The 13026-nt window shown below is 47.6% G+C and overlaps 1 protein-coding gene across 5 annotated transcripts in view; it reads left to right on the forward strand.

Annotated features, from left to right (window-relative positions):
• Positions 1-13026, forward strand: part of BCAS3 (BCAS3 microtubule associated cell migration factor) — an 846545-nt gene that overhangs the window by 793504 nt on the left and 40015 nt on the right. The gene's annotated exons all lie outside the window — the stretch shown is intronic.

The raw sequence follows: 13026 nt of genomic DNA on the forward strand, positions 1-13026 counted from the left end.
GTTATATAGTTATTTTCATGCTTATGCTTATATATACTGTTGTGACAAAATAAATAAATTAAAATAAATAAAATAAAAATAAAAACCCACGGAGGGGCATTTTGCAGGAACCCATCGGACTATTTATAAAGCAACCGGGCTCGGCTGCGCTCGTCCCTTCCCATATATTCCTGGAACTCTCTCCCCTCCCCAAAAAAAAGGGAAGAAAAAAATTGCATTTTTTCCAGCCAACAATGGTCCAGAAAGGCCTTGAATCTAAAGCGCAGATGTTTTCGCAGAGGCTCTCTGGGGTTACATAGTATGGAGGATGTTTCCGATCGGCTCCTGCTTTTCAGCTCTTGGCCCCTGACCTCAAGGGCTATAAATGCTTCCGGATCAGGCTGGGATTTCACGGGGAAATAGATTCCAATTTGTTCCTTTGTTGTTGTTGGTTTATTTTATTTTTTAACCAAAAAAAAAAAAAGGAAAAAACCCAGATGTTTGCTCCGTTACTTTCCTAAGCCCTTTCTTTGCTCCAGCCTGAGGGACTACAGATTCCATCACTCCCCCTCCCCATCCCCCTTCCACAACTAGCATAGTCCTCTCTCAGACGGCAGGATGGGAGTTCAGATCCACCCCATCTAGAGATTGATGTGTTGAGGTGGAATGTCTGAGCAGAGTTCCCTAGGATTGGAAAGCCAGTTTGCTCCAGTGGGAAAAGCAACAGAAACGGGGGGGGGGGGGGCTGTGAGTTCTAATCCTGCTTTAGGGATGAAAACCAGCTGGGTAACTTTGGGCCAATCACCAGGAGACAGTGAGTTTTAGTCCCGCCTGAGACATGAAAACCAGTTGGGTGATTTTGGGCCAATCACCAGGAGACAGTGAGTTCTAGTCCTGCCTTAGACATGAAAACCAGTTGGGTGATTTTGGGCCAATCACCAGGAGACAGTGAGTTTTAGTCCCGCCTTAGACATGAAAGCCAGCTGGGTGGCTTCAGACCAGTCACCAGGAGACAGTGAGTTCTAGTCCCACCTTAGGCATGAAAGCCAGATGAGTGACTTTGGACCAATCCCCAGGAGACAGTGAGTTCTAGTCCCACCTTGGGCATGAAAGCCAGCTGGGTAACTCTGTGCCAATCACCAGGAGACAGTGAGTTCTAGTCCCGCCTTAGGCATGAAAGCCAGCTGGGTGATTTTGGGCCAATCACCAGGAGACAGTGAGTTCTAGTCCCGCCTTAGGCATGAAAGCCAGCTGGGTGACTTTGGACCAATCCCCAGGAGACAGTGAGTTCTAGTCCCACCTTGGGCATGAAAGCTAGCTGGGTAACTCTGTGCCAATCACCAGGAGACAGTGAGTTCTAGTTCCGCCTTAGGCATGATGGTGGTGTCCTTTAGTTCGAATACCTTCCGGTGCTGCAATCCCCAGCTCATTATTGTCCAAATTGTTGGGAGATTCTGGGGGTTGCAGAGCAAAAGTTGGGAGAGGCTGTTCTATGGTGGTCTAGGCCGGCGTTGTATCTCATAGGATCCAAAACGGTCAGATGGTGGAAAGGAGAGAAAGATGGATGACTTCATTTGGAAGCCAGGGAAACCGGCTGTGAGCTTTAAAACCTGTGATATTCCAATAAATGATGACATTTATTAATATCAGCCAGTACAGCTATTGTCCTGTATTGCTTTCTCTTTGAGTCTTGACCTTAAAATTACCCTTATTCTTCCTTGCACCCCCCCCACCCCACCCTTTGCACCCAGCAGGAATGTCACCCCCACGTGTGCACAACAGTTGGCAGCTCTGCACAGATGAGAATCGGGGTGTGTAATTATCTGCCTTCCACAAAGTGCCGGCTACCCTAATCCAAATTAATCCATCTTCATCAGAGTCCATTACTGTGGTAAATTAAAGGGCCCATTAACATAAACGGTCCGGCTCTTAGGAGATTATGCTCAAGAGGCCTTAGGGATCCGAGAACGCTTGCAAATTGTAAATGCTCTTTGCGTGGGGTGAGCGGGACTGGCGTTCCTCTGGGTAGGAGGGCCAATAATTCAAATTCCCATCTTGACTGTCAGCTAAGGAATCCCAATAGCATCAGAACTGGAGATAGGTAGAAGGAAGGAAGGAAGGAGGACGGAGAGAGGGAGGGAGGGAGAGAAGGAGGAAGGAAGGAAGGAAGGAAGGAAGGAAGGAAGGAAGGAAGGAAGGAAGATGGAGGAGGGAGGGAGGGAGGGAGGGAGGGAGGGAGGGAGGAAGGAAGGAAGATGGAGAGAGGGAAAGCGAGGGACAGTGGAAGGAAGGAATGAGGAAAGGAAGGAAGGAAGGAAAGAAGATGGAGAGAGGGGAGGGAGGGAGGAAGGAGGAAGGAAGGAAGAAGACGGAGAGAGGAAGAGAGTGATGAAGGAGGAAGGAAGATGGAGAGAGAGGAAGGAAGGAAGATGGAGAGGAAAGAGAGGAAGGAAGGAAGAAGATGGAGAGGAAAGAGAGGGACAGAGGAAGGAAGGAGGAAGGAAGGAAGGAAGAAGGAAGGAGATGGAGAGGAAGAGAGGAACAGAGGAAAGAAAGAATGAGGAAGGAAGGAAGGAAGGAAGATGGAGAGAGGAAAGCGAGGGACAGAGGAAGGAAGGAATAAGGAAGGAAGGAAGACAGGAAAGAGGAGAGAGGGGAGGGAGGGAGAGAAGGAGGAAGGAAGGAAGGAAGGAAGGAAGGAAGGAAGGAAGGAAGGAAGGAAGATGGAGGGAGGGAGGGAGGGAGGGAGGGAGGGAGGAGGAGGGAGGAGGAAGGAAGGAAGATGGAGAGAGGGAAAGAGGGACAGTGGAAGGAAGGAATGAGGAAGGAAGGAAGGAAGGAAGAAGATGGAGAGAGGGAGGGAGGGAGGAAGGAGGAAGGAAGGAAGAAGACGGAGAGAGGGAAAGAGAGTGATGAAGGAGGAAGGAAGATGGAGAGAGGGAAGAGAGGGACAGAGGAAGGAAGGAAGGAATGAGGAAGGAAGGAAGGAAGAAGATGGAGAGAGGAAGGGAGGGAGGGTAGAAGGAAGGAGATGGAGAGGAAGAGAGGAACAGAGGAAAGAAAGAATGAGGAAGGAAGGAAGGAAGGAAGATGGAGAGAGGGGAGGGAGAGAGGAAGGAAGGAATAAGGAAGGAAGGAAGACAGGAAAGAGGGAGAGAGGAAGAGTGATGAAGGAAGGAAGGAAGGAAGATGGAGAAAGGAAAGAGAGGAACAGAGGGAGGAGGAAGGAGATGGAGAGAGAGAGAGTGATGAAGCAAGATGGAGAGGGAAAGAGAGGACAGAGGAAGGAAGGAAGGAAGGAAGGAAGGAAGGAAGGAAGGAAGGAAGGAAGATGGAGAAAGGAAAGAGAGGAACAGAGGAGGAGGAAGGAGATGGAGAGAGAAAGAGAGTGATGAAGCAAGATGGAGAGAGGAAAGAGAAGGACAGAGGAAGGAAGGAAGGAAGGAAGATGGAGAAAGAGAGGAACAGAGGAAGGAAGGAATGAGAAAAAGGAAGAAAGGAAGATGGAGAGAGGAAAGCGAGGGACAGAGGAAGGAAGGAAGGAGGAAGGAAGGAAGGAAGATGGAGAGAGAGGAAGGAAGGAGGAAGGAGGGAGGAGGAGGGAGGAGGAGGGAGGGAGGAAGGAAGGAAGATGGAGAGAGGAAAGCGAGGACAGTGGAAGGAAGGAATGAGGAAGGAAGGAAGGAAGGAAGAAGATGGAGAGAGGGGGAGGGAGGGAGGAAGGGAGGAAGGAAGGAAGAAGACGGAGAGAGGGAAAGAGAGTGATGAAGGAGGGAAGGAAGATGGAGAGAGGGAAAGAGAGGGACAGAGGAAGGAAGGAAGGAATGAGGAAAGCAAGGAAGGAAGAAGATGGAGAGAGGGAGGGAGGAGGGTAGAAGGAAGGAGATGGAGAGAGGGAAAGAGAGGAACAGAGGAAAGAAAGAATGAGGAAAGGAAGGAAGGAAGGAAGATGGAGAGAGGGAAAGCGAGGGACAGAGGAAGGAAGGAATAAGGAAAGGAAGGAAGACAGGAAAGAGGGAGAGAGGAAAAGAGTGATGAAGGAAGGAAGGAAGGAAGGAAGATGGAGAAAGGGAAAGAGAGGAACAGAGGGAGGAGGAAGGAGATGGAGAGAGAGAAAGAGAGTGATGAAGCAAGATGGAGAGAGGGAAAGAGAGGACAGAGGAAGGAAGGAAGGAAGGAAGGAAGGAAGGAAGGAAGGAAGGAAGGAAGGAAGGAAGGAAGATGGAGAAAGGGAAAGAGAGGAACAGAGGAGGGAGGAAGGAGATGGAGAGAGAGAAGAGAGTGATGAAGCAAGATGGAGAGAGGAAAGAGAAGGACAGAGGAAGGAAGGAAGGAAGGAAGATGGAGAAAGAGAAAGAGAGGAACAGAGGAAGGAAGGAATGAGAAAAAAGGAAGAAAGGAAGATGGAGAGAGGGAAAGCGAGGGACAGAGGAAGGAAGGAAGGAGGAAAGGAAGGAAGGAAAGATGGAGAGAGGGAAAGGGAGGGAGGGAGGAGGAGGGAGGGAGGAAGGAAATGGAGAGAGAGAAAGAGAGTGATGAAGGAAGGAAGATGGAGAGAGGGAAAGAGAGGGACAGAGGAAGGAAGGAAGGAATGAGGAAAGGAAGGAAGGAAGATGGAGAGAGGAAAGAGAGGAAGGAAGGAAGATGGACAAGGGAAAGAGAAGGAGGGAGGGAGGAAAAGAGAGGGGGGGAGGAAGATGAAGAGAGGGAAAGAGGGAGGGAGGGAGGAAGAAGGAGATAAGAAAGAAGGAAGGGAGAATGGTGAAAACAGGAGGGGAGGGAAGGGCGGAGGGATAGGAGAAGGAAGGAATGGATAGGAGACTAGAGTGAGGGAGAGAGGAGGGAGGGAGGGAAGAAGGAAGCAAGGAAGATGGATGGAATGAATTCTAAATTATAAGCAAAAGTCTGTCTTGCTCTACCTCAGAGCTTCTCTTCCGCTGTCACAAGTCTGATGAGTTGGCCATGGTGAATTGGCTATGGCAAGTTGACTGTGGCATGTTGGCCATCATGAGTTGACCATAGCAAATTGGCCATTTCCAGATTATGAAAACCAGGTGCTGGAGAACGAGAGCAGAAGAGGAAAAATCTGACCACGGCCCCAGAATGAGCCTGGGAAGCCACTGTAGGACACAGAATACAGATAGTCCCCAACTTACAACAGTTCATTTAGTGACCGTTCCAAGTTACAACAGCACAGAAAAAGCTTAGGACTTACGACCGTTTTTCACACAATCCTTGCAGCATCTCCATTGGTCATATGACCAAAATTCAGATGATTGACAACTCATTCATATTTATGACGGATGCAATGTCCCGGAGTCGCATGATCCTCTTTTGCGACCTTCTGACAAGCAAAATCAATGGGAAAGCCAGATTAACTTCACAACCCTGTGGCTAAGGTAAGAACTGCAGTGCTTCACTTAGGAACTGTGGCAAGACCGGCCATAAAATGGGACAAAGTTCACTTAAGAACCGTTTTGCTCAGCAACAGAAATTTTGAGCTCAGTCATGGTTGTACGTCGAGGACTTCCTCAATTGCGGGAGGCTTCATTAAATTGGCCTCTTACGCTTCTTGAGAGATTCAGTATATTGAATAAATGTATACTTTGCAGTATGTTAACCTATCTGGTGCTCAGTTTAGGAATTACTAATGGATCCAGATGGCTGCGTCTCTTAAAATGAAGCCTATTTCTGTTGTATTCCTTCAGGATGCTATTAGCACCTGCTCGCCCCTTTCCTTCCTCCCTTCCTCTTTCTCTCTCTCTCTCTCTCTCTCTCTGTCCATCTGCTCTCCATTCCTTCACTAACCCAAACATCTGTTTTCCTATCTGGAGGTACCAGGTAGTCCTCGACTTACGACCACAAACGGGAACGAGAATTTCTGTTCCTAAGCCAGATGGCGGTTAAGTGAGTCACATCCAATTTTACAAACTTGTTGCCACAGTTGTGAATCACATGGTGAGGAGGAGGGGAGGAAGAAGAGGAGGAGGAGGAGGAAGAAGAAAAAAAAGAAGAGGAGGAGGAGGAGGAAGGATGAGAAGGAAAAGAAGAATTGGAGGAAGATGGAAGAGGAAGAAAGAAGAAGAGGAAGAGGAAGAATTGGAGGAAGAAGAAGGAGGAAGAGGGAGGAGGAGGAAGAGGAAGCGGTGGAAGAAGAAGAGGAGGAAGAGGAGGAGGAGGAGGAGGAAGGAGAAGGAGAAGAATTGGAGGAAGAGGGAAGACGAAGAGGAGGACAAAGAGGAGGAGGAGGAAGGAGAAGAAGAATTGGAGGAAGAGGGAGGAGGAGGAAGAGGAGGAGGAGGAGAAGAGGAGGAGGAGAAGAGGAGGAAGAGGAGGAGGAAGAGGAGGAGGAAGGAAGAGGAGGAAGAGGAGGCGGTGGAAGAAGAGGAGGAGGAGGAGGAAGGAGAAGGAGAAGAAGAATTGGAGGAAGAGGGAAGACGAAGAGGAGGAGGAGGAAGGAGAAGGAGAAGAAGAATTGGAGGAAGAGGGAGGAGGAGGAAGAAGAGGAGGAGGAGAAGAGGAGGAGGAAGAAAAAGGAGAAGAATAATTGGAAGAGGGAAGAGGAGGAGGAGGAAGGAGGAGAAGAAGGAGGAGGAGGAAGAGGAAGAGGAGAAGAATTGGAGGAAGAGGAAGGAGGAGGAGAAGAAGAGGAGGAGGAGGAGGAAGGAGGAGAAGAAGAATTGGAGGGAGAGGGAGAAGGAAGAAGAAGAGGAGGAGGAGGAGGAGGAAGGAGGAGAAGAAGAATTGGAGGAAGAGGGAGGAGGAGGAGGAGGAAGAGAAGGAAGAAAATGGAGAAGAAGAATTGGAGGAAGAGGAGGAGGAGGAGGAAGAGGAGGAGGAGGAAGAAGAAGAAGAAGAAGAAGAAGAAGAAGAAGAAGAAGAAGAAGAAGAAGAAGAAGAAGAAGAAGAAGAAGAAGAAGAAGAAGAAGAAGAAACAACAACAGCAGCAGCAGCAACTCCATGGCACCTAATCAATCCATAGAGAGAGAAAGGAAAAGTAACAAGGCTCTCCTAACCCACCTGGAGTCTACAAAAACCCCGTCCTCCTTCCGGGGTTAACAGGTTGCATCAGGGGCTCACTTTGGAGAGGGTACGTGCTCCCTCCCAAACACCATAGAGAGAGCACAGATAGAGAGGCAGCCGTAATGAATTGTACGCCTCCTTCAAAACCGCTCTAGCTGAGAGCAGTTGAGGGAAAATAAATACGCACGTCCCTCTGTTTTGTGCAGGTAGTCCTCGACTTACGACCGCCATTGAGCCCAAAGTTTCTGTCGCTAAGCGAGACAGTTGTGAGGTTAGCTCCAGTTTTTACAACCTTTCTCGCCACAGTTGTTCAGTGAATCGCTGCCGTTGTGAAGCCGGTAACACAGTCGTGAATTGAATCCGGTTGTCGCAATTGCTTGTCGGGAAGTCATAAAAGAGGACCACATGACCCCCGGGACATTGCAACTGTCATAAAAGTGAGTCACTTGCCCAGTCCCTGAATTTTGATCACGTGACCACGAGGATGCTACAATGGTACGTGTTGAACAACCGTCGTAAGCCACGTTGTTCAGCGCCGTTGCGACTTGGAACGGTCACTAAATGAACTGTGGTAAGTCGAGGACTACCGGCGGTGTCTGGTTTTGACTTGGCTCCCCAGACACTCACCCACCCCCCCAAAGCTGCCCCTCCCCACATTTACACAGATACACGCAACGGTCTTTTGTGACCTTCTGGGATGTGGAGAATTCCCCATGGACTGCATTGTTTATCCTTTCGGAGAGCCGCTGCCAGTTCTGGCTAAGGTTCTGGTTACGTCTCGGTTGGATTACTGCAACGGTCTCTACATGGGGCTGCCCCTGAGGTGCACCCGGAGGCTGCAGTTAGTCCAGAATGCAGCTGCGCGAGTAGTAATGGGAGCCACTCGTGGCTCCCACGGAACACCACTGCTCCATAGTCTGCACTGGCTTCCTGCGGTCTTTCGGGTGCGCTTCAAGATTCTGGTTACCACCTTTAAAGCGCTCCATGGCTTAGGACCCGGGTACTTACGAGACCGCCTGCTGTTACCCTATGCCTCCCACCGACCCGTATGCTCACACAGAGAGGGCCTTCTCAGGGTGCCGTGCGCCAAACAATGTCGCCTGGCGGCCCCCAGGAGTAGAGCCTGCTCTGTGGGAGCATCGACACTCTGGAACGAACTCCCCCCTGGCCTACGTCAAGTGCCTGATCTTCGGACCTTCCGTCGTGAGCTAAAAACATATTTATTCATTCAAGCGGGACTGGCATAATAGTTTGGTTTTATATTGGGGTTTTATTAATATTTTAAATTTTAAATTCATTTTAACTTTCAGCCGTCTAATAATTGTTATATTTTAATGCATTTTAATTGTATATATCTTGTATTTTATTCTGGCTGTACACCGCCCTGAGTCCTTCGGGAGAAGGGCGGTATAAAAATTTAATAAAATAAAATAAAATAAAATAAAATAAATAAGGAAGCCCTTGGTGCCAGCCAGCCCTCTGCCCGACCTGGGTTGGTGGGAATTTCAGCTCTCTTCCTCTGAGCATCGGATGAGTGCACAGATCTGATTTGGCACTTGTGGGTCTTGGGGTGGGGCGGCTTTTTTAATGCGTTGTTTCCTGGGGAGGGAAACTCCTTGTCTGTGCAAAATGGCTGATGCTGAGATATTTTTCCAGACTCTCCTCTTGCAAGCTGTGTAGTTTCTGTTGTTGGGTTAATTTTTGTTTTTTAACAAGCAAGACTTTCTTTGATTATCATTCTCCTATTTTCTTGGTCTCTCTCTTTCTCTTTCTCTCCGCCTTTCTGTCATTTCTCTTTCTTTTTCACTTTCTCTTTTCTCTCTTCTCTCTCCTCTTTCTCTCTTTCTTTCTCTCCTTTCTCTTGCTTTCTTGCTGTCCTCCTTTCTTTCTTTTTTCTTTCTTTCTTTCTTTCCCTTTCTCTCATTCTCTTTCTCTGTCTTTCTCTTTCTCTCTTTCCCTTTCTTCCTATTTTCCTCTCTTTCTCTCCCTCTTTCTTTCTCTTCTCTTTCTTTCAGTCTCTCTTTTCTTTCTTGCTATCTTTCTTTCTTTCTCTCCTCTCTTTTCTCACCCTCTTCTTTCTTCCTATTTTTCTCTCTTCCGCTTCTGTCCTTCTTTCTCTCGCCTCTCTTTTTCTCTTTCTCTATCTTTCTCTCACTTTCTCTCTCATTCTTTCGCTTTCCCTCTCTCTCCTTTCTCCCTACTTTCCTCTCTTTCTGTCCCTCTTTCTTTCTTACCCTCTCTCTTTCTCTCTCTTTCTCTCCTCTCTCTTTCTCGCCCTCTCTTTTCTTTCTTCCTACTTTTCTCTTTCTCTTTCTGTCCCTCTTTCTTTCTCGCCCTCTCTTTCTTTTTCTCTTTCACTCTCTCTCATTTATCTCCCTTTCTTCCTATCCTTCTCTCTGTCTCTCTCTCTCTCTCTCTCTCTCTCTCTCCCCTTTCAAATTTAGGATTCTGTTGTTCAGAGCAGGGAGGTCATCAGGCCCAAATGCATTTAGCATTGACTGCCCTCTGTTATACTGCTTCTATTAGTCCCTAATTTGATTTGTACCTATTCATTTGCGGTCCCTGCAGGAGCGCTGAGCTGGCCCGGCGTCTAATTGGTGCTGTCTCTATTTTAGCCTCATTAAATTAGCCCTGACTCCTGGCCACTTGGTGTCTGTGCTTGTCTGTCCATTTATACAACCCTAATGTAACGCAAAATTCATTACTGATCACATTACTTTCAACTCTGCAGCCAGCCTTGTGATAAACATTTTCTTAACTCTTCTCTGACTGGCGCCTGCCAGAAGAGAAAGGCACTTTTCGAGGAAGAGGAGGAGGAGGAAGAAGGAAAGAAAAAAATGGGGAAAGATGGGGAAACCCAGGGAACGCCTGTCCCAAGATTGGACATTGGAGGCCTGGAGAAACATGGAATGGGATGCATCTGGAATGAGACCTGTTCAGGGTTTTGTCACTGAAAAGCTTTTCCTGTGGATTTGGGCCCTTGCCATTCGGACTTAATGATCTTCTAGCTTCCCAAAATCCAGGATCTAGGAAGCCTTGTCTCCCAAGGCTAGGTTTCTCCATCCCAGAAGTCCATGCAAACCTAGGTGCAGATACCAAGGACTGGAGAAACTCAGGGTCAAGGAGTTAAGGACCGCTCCTCCCTCTGGCTTGCTGTACTCCAGAGATGCATAAAGTACACTGTGGATGACCTTAATTTCAGGAATTAGCATCTCTGTAGATCAGGGATGGATGGATGGACAGAGGGACAGACAGACAGAGATGGGATGGATGGAGAGAGAGAAAAAGATAGATAGATAGATAGATAGACAGACAGACAGACAGACAGACAGACAGACAGACAGACAGACAGACAGACAGACATAAGGATGGATGGATGGAGAGAAACATAGATATAGATACTGTAGATGAATGATAGAGATGGTAGATAGATAGATAGATAGATAGATAGATAGATAGATAGATAGATAGATAGATAGATAGATAGATAGACAGACAGACAGACAGACAGACAGACAGACAGATGGACATAAGGATGGATGGAGAGAAACAGATAGATAGATGAATGATAGAGATGATAGATAGATAGATAGATAGATAGATAGATAGATAGATAGATAGATAGATAGATAGATAGATAGATAGACAGACAAACAGACAGACAGACAGACATAAGGATGGATGGATGGAGAGAAACATAGATAGAGATACTGTAGATGAATGATAGAGATGATAGATAGATAGATAGATAGATAGATAGATAGATAGATAGATAGATAGATAGATAGATAGATAGACAGACAGATAGACAGATAGACAGACATAAGGATAGATGGATGGAGAGAGACATAGATAGATAGAGATAGATAGATGAATGATAGATGGATGGATGGATAGATAGATAGATAGATAGATAGATAGATAGATAGATAGATAGATAGATAGATAGATAGATAGATAGATAGACAGACAGACAGACAGACAGACAGACAGACAGACAGACAGACATAAGGATGATGGATGGATGGATGGAGAGAAAGATAGAGATAGATAGATGAATGATAGAGAGAAATGATAGATAGATAGATAGATAGATAGATAGATAGATAGATAGATAGATAGATAGATAGACAGACAGACAGACAGACAGACAGACAGACAGACAGACAGACATAAGGATGGATGGATGGATGGATGGATGGATGGATGGATGGATGGAGAGAAAGATAGAGATAGATAGATGAATGAGAGAGAAATGATAGATAGATAGATAGATAGATAGATAGATAGATAGATAGATAGATAGATAGATAGACAGACAGACAGACAGACAGACAGACAGACAGTAAAGATAGATATGAACAGGGAGGGAGGGAGGGAGGGAGAGAGAGAGAGATTGAAAGTACCAGTTAACTGGATCCTAGACCCACCAGCTTAATAGCCCACTATTTCTCTTACTTGATCTTCATCAAGCTGGTGGCCTCCACTGAAGTGGGAAGCAAAGGCCAGATTGTACTAAGGGATTCTGGGGGTCGAAATCCAATCTAGGCAAAAGGCATTAACTTGAGAATGGCCGACTAACACTTCGGGAAATTTAAAGGAAGGCCCAGCGAAACCTGCGAGGTACATTCTCGCTGGACCTTTCTCGAGCTGCTCCCAAGAGCGTCATTCGATTCCGGTCCGCTTGACCTTTTTTTTTTTTGGTCTGAACTCCTGAATCCTCAGCTTGACCAGACAATGTTGGCTGGGCAGGCGCCGTCGGGACTGACACGAGGCTGGTGTGAGAAATTGCTGGATGTCTGTAGAGGCTTGTTGATTTGGCTGAGGTGCCAGGCCTAAGTACTTGGAATGCTGAGGATGCCAATGGCCTGTGGCGGCTTGGATTTCGGCTCCCTCTGAGAAGGAATGTGTCACAGTCTGGGATGTGAAGTAGCTGGAGGCTGAGGCTTTTGGCCTAGGAACAAGATTGAGCAACTCTGGCAACTTTAGGATCTGTGGACTTCAGCTCCCAGAATTCCCAAGCCAGCTTGGCTGGCTCGGGAATTCTGGGAGTTGAAGTCCACAGGTCCTAAAGCTTGGCTGGCTCGAGAATTCTGGGAGTTGAAGTCCACAGGTCCTAAAGCTTGGCCGGCTTGGGAATTCTGGGAATTGAAGTCCACAGGCCCTAAAGCTTGGCTGGCTCGGGAATTCTGGGAGTTGAAGTCCACAGGCCCTAAAGCTTGGCTGGCTCGGGAATTCTGGGAGTTGAAGTCCACAGGCCCCAAAGCTTGGCTGGCTCGGGAATTCTGGGAGTTGGAGTCTACAGGTCCTAAAGCTTGGCCGGCTCGGGAATTCTGGGAGTTGAAGTCCACAGGCCCTAAAGCTTGGCCGGCTCGGGAATTCTGGGAGTTGAAGTCCACAGGCCCCAAAGCTTGGCCGGCTCGGGAATTCTGGGAGTTGGAGTCTACAGGTCCTAAAGCTTGGCTGGCTCGGGAATTCTGGGAGTTGAAGTCCACAGGCCCTAAAGCTTGGCTGGCTCGGGAATTCTGGGAGTTGAAGTCCACAGGCCCCAAAGCTTGGCTGGCTCGGGAATTCTGGGAGTTGGAGTCTACAGGTCCTAAAGCTTGGCTGGCTCGGGAATTCTGGGAGTTGAAGTCCACAGGTCCTAAAGCTTGGCTGGCTGGGGAATTCTGGGAATTGAAGTTCACAGGTTGTAAAGAGACTATCAGAACGGAATAAGAGAGGGGACCTCGGAGGCCTTCTAGTCCAACCCTCTGCTCAAGCAGGAGACCCTACACCATGTCAGACAAGATGGTTGTCTTGTCACCATTTGCGACCCTCGTGACAAGCAAAGCCAATTCTGGGAAGCCAGATTGACTTCACAAGGTGTTACTTATTTAACAACTGCAGTGAGTCACTTAAAAATTGTGGCAAGGAAGATCGTACAACGGGAGGAAATTCACTTAACAGTTGTCACACTCACAACAGAAATGTTGGGCTCAATTGTGGTCATAAATCAAGGACAACCAGTAAGAATAAAAACTG

The sequence above is a fragment of the Ahaetulla prasina genome, chromosome 1, assembly GCF_028640845.1.
Source record: "Ahaetulla prasina isolate Xishuangbanna chromosome 1, ASM2864084v1, whole genome shotgun sequence".
In the NCBI taxonomy this organism is placed as follows: Eukaryota; Metazoa; Chordata; class Lepidosauria; order Squamata; family Colubridae; genus Ahaetulla; species Ahaetulla prasina.